We start from the raw sequence: 19,229 nt of genomic DNA on the forward strand, positions 1-19,229 counted from the left end.
TCATCTGGAGGGCGAGTGGTATGGGTCTTCTTTTTCCAGTTGGCGGGGAGAGAACAAGGCCTGGGATTCTTCACTGCCTCTGTAAAAAATTGTCATCTGCCCCAGCTTAAAGATTTATTAATAGCATCCTGATCTCTTACATGCACGGTTGGTCCTGTTGCCTGGATACAAACATAAAGTGATTAGAAAGCTATCATTAATACAAAATGAACAAAATAGGTCATAAAAGTACCCAGTTAGATGTTTTTCCTGTGTACCCACCGCGCATGTTGGTACTCGGCTCTTTTGCATGCTTGTTGCAGATTGTGCTTTGCTGTGGTGCTGTGTTAGGCTTTTCACTAAACTGCAAGTATAACCTCCGTGATATCTTCTGCCAGCTCTCTCTGTGGTTTCTTCCCTGTTCTTTGAAATAAACCCGTATCAGTTTTTCTCACATCATTTGTACTCTCCCATAATCTGTTACCTTTTGTGTGTCTTTGATCAAATGCTGTCCTGTCTTCTTAACTTCTTCCAGTACGCAATTGTATTTTTAGTTTCAGCGTGCTGCATTACTCTTCTTGGTAAATATATGCACTGTGTCGCATAAAGGAGTGTTAAACGTCGCTACAAAAGCCCCTTGTTTTTTAACATCTCCCCAGGGTCTTGTAATGGATTTGTTAGGGCTCTGGGGAGATGTCCCTTTCTAACCTAGTTTCTGGTTCAGCTGTTCTCTTTTCCATAATTTCCTGCAGCGTCTCCGATTTTCTTCATGAAAATACATGCTCACTTCTGATGCTACTCTTACCTCTTTTCGCATGCTTTTTTTTAAGTGTAGATGAAAATGCCTGTGACAGGTTTGGTAATGTTTCTTCAGTTAATCCTCTATTTCTTAAAGTCTGTTCACATATAGAAGCGTTGTACTTTAACTTAAGGTGTGATTTTTCTCTTTCCAGCTGTTCTAGTAGCACTCCGTGATACCTTTGTTTTAAGGGTGAAGTAACTAAAGCAATTTTTTAGTTCTCATGACAGCAACCAACTGCTAGAGTTGGACTGCAGTGACCGAGTTCTTAGTTTGCTTCAGTTGCGAAATAAATTGTTCGCTTAAACCCTGCCTGGGTAGGTCTTGGTACGAAGTGGCAGAGAAGGAGGGGGAATGAAAACAGTGATAACTGGCTTCCTAAATTCAGGACGGTAAAGAATGAAAGTATTTCTTGCTTTCTCTTGGAGAATTGTTGCATGTTGTTTAGCCACCAGTATTATTGTGAATGAGTGTTAGGTGCAGGCATCTTACATCTGTGTTATTTTGGTGATTAGGGAAAGGAATGCAGGAGGATTGTTTTGTGGTTAATATGCTGTAACTGGGATTAGAAAATTCGACCTAGGTCCCTTGCTCTGCTTTTCATGTGAACTTTGGTAGTTTACTTCATTGCTGCCACAGTTCTGTTTTTGTCAAATTAGGATAATACTTCTGTTCTAATACTTGGGTGCTATCTGTTTCTTTTGAAAAGTATGTAGGACAGGGACTGTCTTTTGTTAGGCGTAGGGAAATCTGTTTATATATAGAGATACAGTTGTGTGCTTGTGTTTGGATAGATACATAATATATAGCAATCCTAACCTTGGCCGAAGCCTTTTGGTGTGTGCTGTAATGTAAATAGCAGTGAGAATATAGTTGAAACAAATGATACGATGTTTTCTCAACGATTTGGCCACAAAATACAGCTTCCTGTTTTTAACTGTAGGTGACGTTTTTAGGTCTTGCCATAAATACTGTATGATAGCTTTCAGAACTCATATGTCCACAAATACATAAAAGAAAAATTTCTATCCGTCATTTCGTGACTTTATGTCTTTGATATCATGATTCATTTTATTATAAAACCCAGTCTCCTTTTTGGCTTACCTTGCGTCATAACATGAGAAATAAAAAAGGAGAAGATGAGAATGCCGTATCCAGTCAGAGAAACGATAATGTGTGATAGGGTATTCTGTTTCCAGTAGTACCTGATGATCGGTTGTTTTGAAGGAAGTGATAAAATCTCCATAATGGACAATTATGAGTGAGAGTTTCAGAAACACGAGATTTAAGCACACACTACTCACTGAAAGGCAAGGAGGTTAAAAAAACCCCAAACTGTATAAATGCCTATCTCCTTTGTGTTTGTAGAAACTAAAGATGTTTCTATTTTCATATTTATTGCTAGCTTTTACTAAAATATTGCTCTGATAATGGATTACATGGGTATGCACGGCTGCTTCTCCCTTAATTCCTCCCTTCCACTTTAAATAACTTGACTTTTAATTTTACTGTGTGTTTTGTTGTTGCTTAAGGTAAACATCTTGTTTAGGCAAGATATATCAGCTGCACAAACACTGAACAGCAAAGGCTAGGTAAGTAGTAGGCTTGTGGAAAAGAAGCAGGTGTTGTAGCGGATCATACCTTGTACATGAGTCAACAATGCAAATAATGTTATGTGAAGGAGCCCAGCATCTGAGACACGTGGTCTTTCTCTTTACTGTGTACTGGAACGATGGGCTGCTGCAGCTGTTTTTGCACGCCATACTTGAGGAAAGACGAGGCCCAACTGGAAGTAGCTCAGGAGAAAGCAATAGCAGTGAAAATGTGACCCATAAGGAAAGAATGAAACAATCAGGATTGTTCAGGCTGGAGAAGTTTAAATAATTTAAAAATTTTAAAGTGCTGCAAAGAGAAAAAGAACAATTTCTCCTCCATGTTCACACAGGGCGAGACCAGAAGAAAAGGGCTTAAATGGCAGAATTAAAGTAGACTTCAGGAAAAACTTTCCAACGGTGCAAGCAGTAGGCTGGATTGCCTAGGGACCTTCCGGATGCTCTGTCCTGGAAGATGTTAGCAGAGATAACACAGAAACGTGTCGGGAATGCTTTAGATATCACTGATCCCACCTGAAAGAATTTCCTTCCAAGCCTGTTGTCTGTGATTTCAAAGGTACTGAAATTGTTTCTGTATAGTTTCCCTTCAGTTTTAAGCATATTCTTTGCTCTGATAATTGTCATTGCATTTTCTTGAGGATTTTTCTTTCTGCTAAATAGTTTCAGTCGCTTCAGGTGCACTTAAACACATTAAAGGTGAAGATATGTGTTAAGAAAATGTATGTTAAAGGATGTTAATATATATAATGTCAATATTATTTTTTCTAAGTGTCTTGTTTACCTTTTTATCATGTTGATCAAATGACTGTTTTCATTGACACACAACATAAATTCTTACAGAGTAACTACAGGTAATTTATAGCTCATAATTAAAGACCTCCCTCTCTGTTTCTTTTTTTATTTCTTTCTCACTTTCTTTGTTGCTGTGGCCCCAAAGTGCCCAACAGCACGCTCTGTTAGAATTTCCTAAACTAATCCACATTATTCTGCATATTCAACCAACCTCACTGAAAGTTGTGTTCAGTTGAAATTTTATTTCAGTTTTTGCTTTCTTTTGCAACTGTTTAATAACAACTGGAAAGAAAATAGATGCTAATCTTTCAGAGCTCCACAAATACCCTTCTTCCACGCTCAAAACTGATCAGTGATTCTTGTTTTGTTTCTTTTTGCCAGTTTCCCATTTGTGACAGTACTTTGTTCTTCTTGCCTGCACAGTGACTTGAGTAGCCCTTTGTGAAGGATTTGACCAAATCTTTTGAGAAGGTCCCAATAAACAATGTGTTCTTGTATTCCTTGACTCCGTCGGGTTTTTTTTCTAATCCTTGACAGAATTCAGCTCCTTAACAGATCTACCTTGTGTTCAATTCATCTTGTCCCCTCAGCTATGCAGAAATCTTCAGTGTTCACACGCTCAGAAGGATTCTCCTTCCCTCTGTTCTTGAGAAGTCTTCGGGTTTTTGCAGACTTCCCGGTTCACAGGATTTCAGGTTTACTTTCCTATGCTGAGGTGGCGCTTACAAATAGGAATACAGGACCAGTATCCCGTGGACATTTTTCAGTGGTGTAAGTTCTCACACAGTCCCACTGTTCTCCTGTCCCTGCATAATCTGGTGCATAACGCCATTGCAAGTATTTGTGCAGATGCATAATGCACTAAATCTAAAATTGAAAAATACCTGGCTTGCCACAGAGTGCGGCAGCACGACAAAGGCAGTGTGCGGCTGGTTAATGTGTGGGAAAGGGAGGGGAAGGAGGGGAGATCCCTGCCGCCTTCTGGAAGATGAGTGCTGTTGGCTTAACTGTGTATCACACCTGGCTTAAGATATGTCGAATTGTCTGTTTTGGTCTTTTGCTTTTGCATTAGGTAATTTAGGCTGAGAGTAGGAAATTCTCAACAGAAGGTCACAGAAATGTAAACACAGTAGTGCTGAACAACATCATGTTTAGCCATGTGGAGACCCTGTCTCATATCTTACAGAGAAAAGTGGTTTTTTAACACCTTTATTACAGGCTGTTTGTTTGTTTGTTTGTTTTAAACTTCTAAGATGCTGAATGTTGGAGGTGAATCAGATGTAGATGAAGACACTAACAGAGAAGAACTAGAGATACTAAAAGTAATGAGAGAGTATCAAAATTAGGTATTTCCCATTTTTGGGGAGGCACTAGAGAGAATGCGGTCAAAAAGTTTAACCTGAAATGTGTGTGCACGCGCCGGGGGAAGAGTGGAACTGGAAAAGCACTAGTGTTTTTCCAGGCACCAGAAGCCTTTGGGGCGAGTAGCTGTGCAGCAGATAAATCAGTTTGCAGATGCATCATGGCAGCAAAAAGCACATTAATATGGTTTTGGGTTACACAAATTAAAGAGAAGTTCCTTCTTGAACAACTGTGAGAGTTAACTTGCCAAGTGTGCAGGTCCAAACATCTTGTTTCTAGACAGATGTAAACCAACTGAAGAGAGTCAAGGGACGAATGACAAATGAGTGCAGACCAAGGGACCGATGGGCAAACATGCCTACCTTGACTATGTGATAATGAGAAGCGTAGCTGAGAGATGTGATAAGAGTCTACAAATATTTGAGAGGCACGTACTTGAAAGATAGAAACTAATTAATTTAGTAAGGTGAGAAGGGGCATAACTAGAAACAAGGGAATGAGATTATGAAATATATTAAAGTATGGAATAGTCTACCCAAAGGAAAGGTTGGAAGAACAAATATATAAGAACAAATATATAGTATATAAGACTGGTAGAAAGATTCAGGAAATAATCTTAACATCTAAGAATCAGCTTTCTGATGAAAATAGATTTGAATAATTTAGTAAGTCTGTTGTACCCATTTAATTTATGTTTGCTTTTGAGGTATTAAGGCAAGTTGGCAGCCTCTCTTAACTCTTTAATTTTGCCTCCCTAATGCTTCCTGCCAATTCAAATCTGCATTATTCCATACCAATCTTAGATGCTGTCTTCCTTTAGAAAAATGTTTAAAAAAGGAACAGTTGGGCAAACTATTAAAAGATATAAGGGGAGAAGAAAGGTGAATAAGCTTTGGGAATGACTTTCAAGAATGTTCTCTTGCTACATTCTGCCTAAAAGCTGTAGCTGCAAATAAATGGGAGCAAACTAATACCAGATGTAGAGGTCTAGTTGCACTGTTTTGTTCCTGTTTGCATCTACGTGAATGATGGTGGGGGAGCTCCCAGACTGTGAGTAACTATTTGTGTTATGTGTGGCCAACCTGCAGTTGATGGGATGGTAAGAACAGGAGCAAAACCTTTTTAGCGTAGAGGAAGGCAGCAGAGAATTTTTCCTTAATGAAACAAAGTGCATCTTAAATTGCAGCCATAAAGTCAGTTTGACTGCATCTGAGAGGATGGAGAGCAGCCCTAAGCTGCTCCATTTGGCTTGTGCGATGGGGTAAATAGTGAAAGGTGTTCAGGTTCACTGTTACTCTCGGTGGCTTCTTGTCTGGATAGATGTCAGGTACCTGCTAGGCTCTGGTGCGGCAAAGGAGGACAATGAGGAGGAGTTGCATGGAGCCGCTGCCCAAGTCGCTGGCTTGTGAGAGGAAGAACATGGCTATGCTTGGCATTTGCTGGCTGACTGCTGTTGGCTGGAAGGCAGCCCTGGGATTAATTTGAGGAGATTATTTAAAGAATTTGGAAAGTGTACCAGTTTTGGGGTTTTCCTTTGTAAAACAAAAAACCCTAAACCTTAGTTTTCAAACAGCACTAAGAGAAAGCGAATTTATGATACTACATTGCATTTCTGTACATGGTCTCCACGTGTAATCTGTGCAAGGACTTAAGCTGCTGTTTGAGCTCCGGTATCGAGGATTTCATCTGAGGGTGCGTTTTAACTTTTTCATTATGAAGAAAGGTCTTCATGTGAAATTTAAAGCCAAGTTCTCGGTGCTGTGATGCTTACGGTCATGGAAGTTGCAACTCTGACTGGTGGACTGTCAGCTCTTAAAACAAACCGGGAGGTTCTTAGCATATTCTTCCCCTTCCTGCTTTTTCTTTTACGTAATTGGGGATCAGTTTCAGTGATTAAGACATGCTGTCTTCACTTTCACTTGCCATGTTTTTAAGGAGGCACAATAGTGTGTGCACTGTCTTGTTGAATAATTCGTGTTTAGAACAAAGTGGTTGTTTGCTCAGCCTGTGTGCAATGATCGTCATAAGTGTATAGTACTCTTTGACCTTTCTTTCCTGTGTATCTCTAATCCAGACCCATTTTACTCTTCTCCCCCCTCCCCAGCTGGAGCGTGTGCTTGTGAGCCAGGCCTTGTTGGCTTTCGCTCTGTGTGCTGGCTTCTGAACAAAGGTACTGCTGAAAAGGTGAGTACTTAACTTCCATCCTCTTTGATGCAGATTTGCTTTCAGAGGAGCTGATAAATTTAGATTCACTAAACGTGTCACCTTAAACCGTATCTAGGTTTGCAATGGAGAAAATCTAATCTACCAGCTCATAAAATCATGAGCGTCAGCTGTCAAAGCGCTGTTAAATTCTGGTTTAGCGTAAATTGTGTGGCATTCTGCAGCACTGCAAGACCAGAGAAGTTGAAAGGTAGGCATGTTTCATCTCTTGAACAGATCTGAATTTAGAGCTAGAGAAATCTCCAAGACCCTGAAAATAAACAGTTATAAAAAATACGATTCCTACCCTATGACCAGCATGGGAAGGGATGGCTGAGAGGAGTGCTTGACTACCCATTTCCTACATAGTTGTGCGAGTTCTTCACCAAATCTAATGTCTGTCACATCAGCTGTCTTCTGAAAGTAGCTGAGGTACCTGTGCATTAAGTGAAAGAAAAAGAAAACAGGCTTTTACCAAATCGAGAAGGCTGTTTATGAGATGGGGGATAAGTTTAATAGTATTGCTCTGCTGTGAGTACTTCACAGGAATTTCTCAAACCCTTTCTTTTCAGTCAGTGAGATGCTGAGTGTGCCAGGCATGCAAAGGTGTGGTGTGGGGGGGAGGCTGTCGTTTTACAAGTGTTTCCAATTGGCAGTGAGTAGAGTAAAACGACAGAGGATTAGCCCAGAAGGGAAGTTTTAAAAACATCTAGAGTGTTTTATGGTTGAGAAATAATGTTTGTGTTTTATCTGCACGCAGACAAAACTTTGTTTATAGGAGAATATTAGTACTTTACGGAAGGGTAGATGAAAGTAAATATGTGATACTGTAAAGTCTGTATTGGTCTGTTTTCCATGAGTGCATTAACCGTCAGAAATGGGGATGTCGTGCATAAGGTTTGAAGATCGTTCTTCAGGAGCATCTGTACAACTTTATGCTGTCAGATGCTATGTGTGTATTGGTCTTCTGCAGACAATTTTCCTTATACATGTTCTGTATTTATTATTTACATATTCTGGTGTTATCTACCTCTACCTGTAAAACTACTCTGCATTAGAGTCATTAGCTTAATATTTTAGGAACCAAAGAGAGTCATGGGTAAAACATTCTAGAAACTTCCAACTAGTAGCCTAAAAAGGCTTTTTATATACAAAAAGTATGTAAAGTAAATATCTTGACTTTATGAATAAAAAGATCTTGGAATGTTCAAAATTAAAAGCAATTATTGTATATTCCATTAGAAGGCTGGACTTCCAGACTTGATAAAACTTGAACATACTGAGATACATAGATTTAAATTTTGTCAGTTACTGTTATTGTTTGCTTAATTTTTCCTGTAGTAAAGTTTTTAATAGCAATATCACTGTATCATATTAACAGAAATGTGATTATTGTATATAGTTAATAAAATATTTATTATATATAATTAATAAAATATTAATTACCTAAAAATCATGATTTAAGTATTACCTTGTCTTGTAAGCAGCTGTTAAACCAGATATGGATATTTGTTAAAAGGAAAGAGGTTGGAAGAGCTCCCGTTCTGTAATTGCAACTTGGATTGTTTTTTTGAATCCATTTGTTTTAATAATCGGAGTCTTTTCACAATACACTTTGCTATTGGTCTGATCTGGATCCTCTTTATCTTGTCTCAGAAGATTTGTCTATTGACGTCAGAAGTGCGTAGTAACGTGCCACCATTGTATCACAATCGTGTTTCCGACCTTATAGGAATATTTCATGGAGTTTAGTGTCCAAAAGGCGTTGCACTTTTTTATTTCCTTTTTTTATTTGTTTCGGTTTTTGTTTGTTGGGTTTTGGGGTTATTTTTTGGACGCTGGTCATTTCAAAGATGTCTACAAAATTTCAGGGTATATCTTTGAAATCATGAAAGGCAAAGCAAGATTCTTTTCCTGGTTTTGTGTATGGATAAATATGTCTGGTAGAGCAAGATCTTGTTCTGTGATTCTCTTGCTCTATGACATCTATGAGAAAAACCTTTCTAAGGACACTTAGAATTTCTTAACAGAAGGACACTAAAGTAAGTAGTCTACTGCATACAGCTCAAAAACTAGTTCTGTGTGTCAGAAGTGTGTCCCTGACTGACATTTGGCACAACTTCATGAATTGAATTAGAGTTTCCAGTTGTGTTTGGTATGTTTCTTCTGTCAGGAAGTGGTGAGGAGCAACCATGAGGAATGCAATATGCAGAAGGATTTGCAAGCAAGCAAGGAGCAAGCTTAATAGCAAGAGGTGGCAGGTAGATGTAAGGATCTGGCCTGGAAGAAGCTACAGTTATGAGGTTGTAATTTTATTAAATAATCATAAAGAATAATTCTCTGTACCTGGGGGGTTGTAGAGAATAATCATTTCCAATAAGGTTTAGTTCAGCAATTACCGATGGTACTCTTGAGGCTAAGCATCCTTGGTCTTTTTACCGTTAGCAGCTAAATCATGTGAGACAGTGGTACAACTGAGTTGGAAATAGCATTTTGGGCTTTTCCTCTAAAACTTGCTGTTGTAGACAAGGCCCTAAAAGCAAGCAAAGCTTATATGTTGAAAAGTGTTGGGGCGGTTACTGAGGATACTTGTGTTTTTGTGGTTGTCCTCTAGAAGGCATGGATTCCTTAAAAAGAAACAAACAAAAAAACCCCCAACAAATCCCTCAAACAAACAAACTTCCTTAACTTTATTTCCAAATGTGATACTTCTATAAAAGATGGTATTTTAGGGATCTGAATCAAGTTGCTTCTTTCCTCTTGTCATTTCTCTCACCCTTTTAAATGAGTTATTGTATGCCTTCTGTCATGTCCGTGTAATTGGCTGAGCTGTAGACACGCAGTAACTTCATGCAGCTAACAAAAGCAGTATACAATGCACAGGTCAGATTTGTTGATCAGAGAGCCTGATGAGACCAGAGATACAAAATGTTTCTTCGTTTGGAATATTGTTGGATTTAGCAATGTAATTTTAGGTATCGAAAGAAGCTGATTGCTCATCCCTGATGTTCTGTGGTATCCGTTTCTTTGTGCTCCGATTTGAGATGGAGGAAGGCTTGAACACCTTTGATACATGTGGAATCTGTAGAGGGATCCTTGGAGTCCTTATATTAGTGTAGTGTACTGCATGCTACTCTTCATTTTCCGTACCCAGAGAACTGGTGGTTTGGAAGTGATTGTAAGTACATACGTTTACTGCAGGAAAACCTTCTAAGCCCCCTTTTCAGATCCTCACTCAAACCAGAAATTCGAGTGCAGGGCAAAGTTTTGGACCACTGTGTTAGAAACACTGGATTTGAACATGACGTGCTCTTCTGCCGAGGAGCTCTGGGCATGGGGGGCTGTATTATCAGCAACTGCCTGAAGCAGGCCCTTCCTGCTGAGGGACTTTTTTCAAGCAGACTGACATCTCTGTCTCCAGTAAGCAGTAGCATCCTTGTGATTCCTTTCAGATGCTCTGGCTTTTGTGGACTGGAGTATATGGGGGTGGACACTGCATTGAATTTGGTGTTTCTCCCAAGCTGGCAGGATTGTTCCCAGCTGTCAGTGACTCACAGTAGCCGAGTTGCTGTCTCAGAGTTCAAGTTAATGGAACTTGCAGTTCAGTTTCCCTCAAATTGTCTGGCAGAGACTAAATTTCCCATGAACTAGGAAGAGCAGAAGAGATTCCGCAAAGTAGAAGCTTTGAATGTGTGTTGGGTCTGAAAAATTGCTGAGAAGTGCTGTCCTTCCTCAGTCATTCCTGAGGATAGCTCCTTGCCAACAGTCATGCTTTCAGGTGTTTCATTTTGCTCTAACTTCTTAGGCTGTGCTTATTGCTGAACGTCTTCAGTTTCCAGAACTGCGTTAAAAATGTGATAAGGGTATGTCACATAATTGTCATCTTACTCTTTCTCTACACGGATGGCAAACTTCATTTAGATTTAGAAGTTCTGTTCTCTCAGCAGGATAACTATTTCGTTTATGCCAAAGAAAAGGGGCACAAATGTCGTCAATGCAGTTCATTCATAGAATTAATGTATTTACTGAGCAATAAATTACATTTTATCTTGGTTTTTTTTGCTGCTTGTTCATTTTTACCAAACGGGTTGTCTTTGCCCCTTATGTTAATGTGAAGGGATATTTGAAATAGCTGGGGTATACCATGTAGAATGGGGACCTGGGTTTACATGTTGATTTTGACTGCTGTTCTGGTAGTGTGTGATTCCTCTGGAGAGCCTGCTGAGCTCTCTGAGCAGTGTTTGGACATAGGCAGTGTTAAGTGCTGGCTCCCAAAGAGCGCAGAATCAGTAGGATGCTTTGGATTTCGTTTATTTTCTTTGAAGATGGTTGTTATGTGACTGAGAATCACTGTCATTTTGCAAAATAAATAAATCTTCTGAAGCTTATTTGCCTTGTTGGTGCTCTGTTTTAGAGCATCAGAATATCTGGAGCAAGTTCAGTCTGCTGCAGGTATAGTTGGTACTGACTAGCCCACATTTGTGGTTCAATTATACTGCATGCAGTGCCTTGTTCCCTCCTTTGTGTCTGTGGTTTGTACCTGCGAACCTTGGGCATGTGTATGAAAAGTATCTTCTACTTGACCGCTGTTTGAAAATACATGAAAGGCAAAGAAAATAGCAAGTGTTTGCTACTCAGTGTTGCAGCTTTTCCATTGTCCGTTAATCTATTAAAACGAAGCTCCAAGAACCCAGAGTAAGAAGATGATATTTAGTTCACTAATCAGATAAGCAAAGAGGGAAGAGGTAATGGACACAATTTTATTTTCTGGATATACTAAGCAAGAACAGCCTGAGAAGATTAAATGCATATGTTTCAGACTCCAGGTACATTTTTCCATTAAACAGAATTACCTCCTTCTCTTCGGTTCTATATTGCTTCCTTTGTATGCCCTTTTATAAGCAAGACCCATAAAAATTTTCTGTCTTCTTCAGTGGAATTGCAGATAATGAAACTCTTTTTCTACACTAGTACTGGTTTGCCACGTTGATAACTATTCATGAAGCTTCTCAGTTCTCTGATATCAATCTCTTCTCCTATAAAGATCCAGATATGCTTGGTTGCTTCAGCCTTTAATGCCTGTTGGCCAACTTGAGGGATTTCAAGTATGTTTGGTTAAATGTGTGAATATTGCATTAGATGATTAACTGTGGCTATACTTCTAGTCACTGTAAGAAAGCAATATTTCTGACTACTTATGTACGTGATGCATCAGGCTTCGGGGACTTCTTCTTTCCTGCACTGAGTATTTCTGCTGAGATAGCTGATAAAATTAACCTTGTCCCTAGTTGCCCAGGTCTTCCTTCCATAAATTGGAGAAGTTTAGCATTCTGTTTTTTCTAAGATCCTTCTTGCTAAGAGGATCATTTGAAGTTGTATCCAAGTAATGGGGTTGAAAGTAATCAATCTCGGGGCTATAGGGGATGATATTTATAGTGACATAATGACCCTTTAGGGGTCCTTTTCTCCGTTGATACGAAGTACTCATTTCAGTGTCTGGTAAAATCAATTTTCATTTTTGATACATCCACCATCACAAGAAAATGTTTTCACTTGAAACAGTTCCTCTACCTTGCACTTTGTTTTCTGAAGGCACGTAGAGGTTGGGAGAGTTTCACCATGTTGACTGCTGAAGACTTGTTTGCATGAATGCATTGTGAAAGGGTGAAATGAACTTTTTAAAGATAGAAAGTCAGTATGTAGTAAACTCAAGTACCTTACATCATGGTGTGGACTTCTTATTCAGAAATAAGTTAACCTGAGTTTGCTGTTCCTTTAGCTTCCTTTACAAATGCCCAAAGAATAAAAGCTCCCTCCATCTATGTTAAGGAGTTTTGCTAATGATCTCCCCTATTGATCTCAGTGGCATAATTGATCTGGCAGAAGTCATACAGTAAATGCAGAAGTTCGTAATGTTTATCACTTAGATTTTCTCAGCTTGGCGTTGTGGCACTGACTTTGGTGGTTGTTCAGAGTCTTAAGAGCAGTCTTTACTAGAGGTCATATTGTAATTAGTGTCAGCCTGATTAGAGTAGCCTAATTATGGTCTCAGAATTGTACTATAGTCTCTTGAAATGCACAGTAGATGATAATACTGAAAATACTGTGTAGATACCATATTGTTACCTGGACTTCAAAGTGCAGTGTTTCGTAATCCCTTTAAAGGGCAGGAAAGGATACAGGAGAAATAGAGGGGTAGAGAGGTACACACACAAATGAGAAGTAGCACAGTACCGTATAAATATGATTCTAAGTTTAAAAATTTGGAACGTTTTTGAAGACATGACAAATCCAAAGTAATATATTTTGGAAGTAGTGAATACTTTAGCACGGGTAATTTAAAACCTCCTTTTTTACATTTCTTTATCTATGTAAAAACAGAGTTATTCAGAAGAGCTGAGCAGAAGCAAACCTAAACTGCTAACAGGAGGTACTTTTTATTATGCCCAAATTTGTCCATGGAACTCATGGCCACGCTTGTTATTAATTCTGAGGTGTAAATGGGAATGAGTGGGACTGGGCATGCATGACTGATGGAAAAGAGGAAAAAAAAGAGCCATATAGAAGACGATATAAACTCACATGGTACAATGTGTGAGTCAATTTCTAAAGACTGATTATTGCGATGAATATTTTAATTTAGGATTTCTTGAAACTTTTCAAAAGGGGTGGGATGGCTTATTTCAAATTGTCCAATATTTGAGCAACATAAACTCCAGCTCTGAATTGTCTTCTGTACTATCATACAGTTTCCTGATATTGTGAACTAATGTCATCATTAACTACCAGGAAAATAGTGCATCAAAATTCACCCTCTGTTTCTGGAAGATGCTTTCTGTGGAAGGGGAGCTCCCGCAGAAGAGTTATTAATTCAGCTTACCTTGTCCTCTGTTCTACCTTTCCTCTCAGTTCTGTAATTTATAACTTCTTTTGTTCTTCCTTACTCTGTTGATAGTGCAGGATTCCAAATCCTTCAGTTGTGCTCTCCTTGCAGCTCCTGTCTGGATTCACCCCAGCTGACTCCTGCAGCTCTAGTAGAGACAATCTTAGACAAAGCATGTAATCTCATATTTTGGAAATCAGGAATCAAAGGCATATGTTTCAAGTGAGGAAGGGAGTTATCTCCATTTTAGAGTACCTGAACTGCTGCCAAAGTGGCCGGTCCTGTGGCAAAAAGTGAGTAACCTGGTAAATTTCCAACTGCCATTAAGATACCCAGTCAAAAAAATTGTTTTTAAGTCAAGAATACTGTAGACTACTTCTTTTACTGAGCCACTTGGGAGAATCTGAATGTAAGGGAATTTGCTCTATGTGCGCATAGCATTGAAGGAAGTGGGTGTGCAGAAGTCCTTCAGCCAAGTCCTGAAGGCAGCAAGCAGTCTTCAGGGTCACCTGTCCAGCACTGACTAGTTGGCAAACTGTCTCCCCTACCTGAAATGGCACCTGGAGTTTACCATTTGCCATGTAATTATTAAGAAAAGTGTACACTTATTTTTTTGGCTCCACAACGCTTTAAAAGTGCTTCACAGCTGCATTTCTGTTCCTCTCTTCTCCTAGTGCTCTGTGACTCTAGTTTGCGTTTGAGCTGTTTTCTTGCTCTTTTTTCTTAAGCTGAAATGTTCTATCTTGGCATAAGAAGGGGTCCCTCTTGCTTTTGCCATCTGTATTGTAACTTCAGTAGCTGAATTTGAGGTAGAATAGTGGCTTACTTTCTAAGCCAGTACCGGTGAGGAAAAGCAGCAACACAAAGCAGGTAGGTACATCACAGTAATGTAGTGAGGGAAGAGAAAGAGAGAATAATGGGATGATGAAAGGCAAAACATCCCTGAAATGAGCTTCTAAAAAAGCACAGAGAGAATGCGTGTGTGGTGGAGAGGGAGTTGTCTCAAAAAAAGCTGTGTTTGTTCCCTGGAGGCTCCCGTGTGCTATAATTGAGTCAACATGTCAAAATGAAGTATGTGGCGAGCTTTGGGAGTGGGGGAAAACTGCTGCTTCTGCACATACAGGGCTTGGATGAACCCCATCTTGCAGTGATAATAAGCACTCTGCTTTTGCATTGCTGAAGCCACAACACAACAGAATAGCTGTCCAACCAAGTTCTATAGCTGATGTTTCTCTAAGAATTGCTTTAAATCTTTGTTTGGTTGGGAAGCTAAGAATAATTGGCTTTGACTTTGCTTCTGACGCGGATGCGAAGGAAGATGATGAACAGAGGGGAAGACGACTGAATGCGCTGTTGAGATAGAGGCAAAGCAAGCTGCAAGGGCCTTCCTTAATTTATTTCTAAATCTCAAAGAAACAACTGTCTGTATGTCTTACAATATTTCTTATGTTGGTGTAATGTTTTGGGGATACACTGACTTTTCTCTACTGTCCAATTTTTGTGTTTTAAATGGATGGAAAAGGAATGATTATAACACTTTGTCCTGGTGGATAGTTGCAGCCTTTGGCTGTGTGACTTCATGCACGATGCAGCACTGGTAGCTCTCTCCTTGGCCATAGCTCGCTGCAGCATTGCCCTAAGAATTCATATGAACTTGAAAATCCTTTAAAGCCAATGTTTCCATGCTAACAAGCTGATTTTGTCTTGATTGTTTTTTATGTAGAGTCTTTATCTTTGGCACTTTCGTATTTTATAAATCATGCTTACTGACATATTTGATGTTCTGATTGTTTCCATAGTGACAGCAATGGCAGAAACCTGCAAAAGGAAGGTGACAGCATTGTATTTTCAAGATTAACTGTTTTACGGAGGAGTGGTTTGAGGGGGTGGGAATACAGTAGATTTTTCCAAGCAGTCACGAAATATTTAGGAGTACTTACTTGGAGGTCAGAGCGAAAAGGCAGCAGGACGGAAGATTGGTTTGGTATTTTGGCATTCGTTTGTGTGGGGAAGCAGTGAACACAAGGTCAGCCTAGAAAATATGAGATGTTTTCAGCAACATGTCTCCTTTCTTGCTGCTCCAAAAGATGATGAAGTTTCGAAATGCAGAAAACTGCAACGTACAAATTATCTTCACAGAAGAGGTAGAAGTTAATGTGCCTCTGAGACAATGTGTAACATACTTTTGTTTTGTAATTTAGCCCTTCCAAATTCATAACCTAAGTGCAGGAAGCTTTTAGCATTAGAAATCAGACACTTACAAAGCCATTAGTGAGAGCTTCAACCTCCTTTTTTCCCTCTGGTAAAATCAGCTGTCTGGTTTTATTTTCTGGGAAGCAAGGCTTTGTCCCCTTTCATTACACAGCATATTACCCGCGTTTTTCAGTAAGATACCTTGAGAGAATGCAGGTGTTTGATTAGAGTCCATGCTGCAGCAGAGAGGGTTGTTTTAAAGCATTTTGTAGGAGAGAGGAGCCTCCCTAACATGTCCTTTTGTAGTACGTGTTGATGCTTCTGCCTGCGGTGCGGTCACTTGAAGCAGTTGCCTGAATGATAATGTATGCCCACCTTTCCTATATCAGCACAGACAAGTGGGAAGAGAGAATGCGAGAGATGCTTGTAAATGATGTTAAATATTTTCTTTCAGAGACTAACCCTTTTCTCTGAAGCATTTGATAGCATTCAAAGTGTGCTTTCCCTCCCCACCACTATCACAGTGCCTAGGATCTGCGGTCAGGTTTGGGACCTTGCGCCCAGGTAGTTCTGCCTAGGAAGAGTAAGTCAGCCTGCACTGCCCATCTCCAGGTGGCAGGCACATCTCCGGCCCTGGGGAAATCAAGCAGGCTGGTAGTAAGACACAGGTGCTACCCTCCAATTTAACACATTGTTAAATTCAGATCTCTTATGCCTTCCAGCCAAAATATGGCATCATACTGTAAACTGAACTCGTGTTACATCTTATTACACTGGGGAAGAGAAGCTGGCAGCTGGGAACTTGTGTTGCCTTGAAAGTTGCAGAATTTACTTATTTGTCTGTGCCTGAGGCCTCTTAGGTCACACCTGCATGGGTACCTCAGCTGGTTCTTCCATTATTTTGGTATCTTGGGAGTGGGGGTGCATAAAAATATGTAATTTATGGTTCTTCTTTCTATTTAGCTGCAACGTCTTGGTCAGCTGGCATGTTGAAAAGTGTTTTGATTGTGGTTTTCCCTTCGCCCCACTGAAGGGGAAGTTTCTCTGTTTTGTACCAGCTGGAATCATTGTGTGTAAAACTGGAAGGTGGTTTAGAAATCGTGGGAGCAGTTAGTTGTAGCAGAAAGGCTGAAGTAAATTGTGCCATCTGTTCTAAATACTGTCCTCTTATTTGCAGAATGATACTGAATTAAATGAAATCAGTTTCTTCTTAAGAGACAGGTTCATTTATAGATAGTTAAGCTGTTGAGATGCTGACTTAGTGGGAAAATAAGAAGATTGGTTAGGATGTGTTCTCTCCACTCTCCCCCTCCCCCCCCCCAAAAAAAATCCCCAAACCTATTATTTTTGCATTATTTACACTGATGGACCTTTAAGGCACAGCTTAGTGCTGTGCCTTAAGTAGTGTCCTGTGTCCCAAGCATATGCTGGACATCACTTGTATTTCGGTAGCATTATGAAATGTAGACAGAAATAGACACTTAGACATGCCTCTGTCATATGAAACTTGTATCTGATTTCTTCATCTGTAAAACTCGCTTCTTACAATTTGCAGCCTTTTCTGATCCCCCTTAGAATGAAGGGGTAATGTTTTTCTTTTTTGCACCGTTAGTGATAGCAGCTAGTGCTGATTCATTTGCATTGGCCCCCCTGCTGCTTGTTAAAAGATAGCTTTTTTTGCAGAGGTATCACGGTGTGCTTGATTTGGCTTGCAGAATCTTTGTAGCTGTTTTAATCTCATGAAATAGGTAAAATCCAAGAGGAAATTGGGAATGAAAAAAAAAAGAAACCAACTATTCACATGTAAATTTACCCATTAAAGCCATAGACCATGTAGATTTGGATAGTGTTATATTCATTTCTTGAAGTAGAACTTTCCCTTAAATCTCGGAAAAACATCTGCAAAGAAGAAAGCATTTCTTATATGTCTTTTGCTCCTGGTTCCAATTACAGGCAGCTGTCTGATTTATATTCAATGAAAACAGCTAATTGTGCCCTTGTAAACTTTTTCAGTTTAGAAGTACATGTATTTATTTGCATGAAAACGTTTGCACATGAAATACTGAAAACCTTTACTGCAGATACAACATTTCAGAGTTCAAAACATGTATACCTCTAGTGCTCTTCCAAAAGCTCTTCCTTCACTGGTTGATAGCTTTCACCTCTCCGTGTGTCATTAAAGTTTAGTGCCATTGGAAGTTCTTGGATAACAGATTGATGTGACTTTGTGTTGTTTTAGATAGCATTAGCCAAACAAATTGTTAGGACTCTTGTCGTCATTTGCTCTCTGTCTCTTATGAAACGTGAAACTCTTATGATGCAAAGGATTTTGCATTTATTCTTTTTGTTTCTAGAGTAGTGGAAAAATTGTTTAATGGATGATGTTGATGACAAGTTGCTATTTTATGAAAAGTTTTTAAAACACTAATTAAAAAAAAGAAAAAAAACCTACAGTATGTTAAAATTTCAATCTCATGGGATTCAGAAGATCTTTACCCTTATGGGGATGGTCCGAATAAATAAGACTGATTCTTTTGAAGAGATTTTTATTAAACTCTTCTCTTTGATTAATTTTGTGGCAAACTTGAAGTTAGGAAGCTATGGAGTTAGCATCATTTTTCTTATTAGAGAAATATGTTTTGATAAAATTGTATGCATGAAGTCCATCCCTCCCCTTTGGGGGTGGTCTGCTGCAGTGGGAAATGACTGGTAATTCAGTGGTACGGTGTGTTCTTTTACTGATGACACACGTGTTGTGTTGTCAGGTCAACTCAGTCTGTGTACTCTCTGTCCATATTCCTACCTTGAAATAACTCGTATTGAGAATAGCTCAGAGATATTTCAGCCATGGTTGTCAATTTAAATCAAGATGCTTTGGCTTTCCAGAATGCTGTCCTCAGAATTTTTTGGGGTCTGGACATCTTGGAAGATTTTTGTGTGCTTTCTAGTCATGTTTTTTAGCCTTTTTTATTCCCAGAAACCATTTTAATGTATGCTTGGAAAGATTCATGTGTAGTATTTTTACTGTTTGGTCCTCTGAATCTTTATCATTGAGTATCTGTCTTCTTTGCTTGTTCTTTCTCACTTCTGCATTTCAGCCAGGTAAAATATGAGCTTTATTCCATGATGCTCATAAGTATAAATTTGTAGTTCTTTTGCCATGTTTATTAGAAATTGTCTTTTGTTTAGCTGAAATGAAATTGGGAATGTCAAACCAAAAAAAAATGTTCCTTTCCCACAGCAGATGAACTTTTGACATTGACAGGACCTGCAAAGCTGTTAACCGAACAACTGCATAAATTATTTCTGTGATGGTGAGTGATTTCTGACCTGAAATCTAAATGGGTGTTTATTCCTCAGATGGTGATGATAAGTTAATGTGTTGTTTAATCCCAGAAGTAAAAAT

At 39.2% G+C, this 19,229-nt stretch overlaps 1 protein-coding gene across 5 annotated transcripts in view; it reads left to right on the plus strand.

The window, feature by feature from the left end:
• The window catches only part of NDST2 (N-deacetylase and N-sulfotransferase 2), a 143,503-nt gene that overhangs the window by 24,322 nt on the left and 99,952 nt on the right, over nucleotides 1-19,229 (plus strand). For 2 of the 5 annotated variants that reach the window (XM_076338487.1, XM_076338493.1), the window contains exon 2: nucleotides 6,650-6,729. The exons of the other annotated variants lie outside the window; for them this stretch is intronic. The gene's annotated coding sequence lies outside the window, so the exon portion shown is untranslated. The remainder of the gene's footprint in view (nucleotides 1-6,649; nucleotides 6,730-19,229) is intronic. 5 annotated transcript variants of the gene reach the window in all.

The sequence above is a fragment of the Aptenodytes patagonicus genome, chromosome 5 (genome assembly GCF_965638725.1).
Source record: "Aptenodytes patagonicus chromosome 5, bAptPat1.pri.cur, whole genome shotgun sequence".
Lineage (NCBI taxonomy): Eukaryota > Metazoa > Chordata > Aves > Sphenisciformes > Spheniscidae > Aptenodytes > Aptenodytes patagonicus.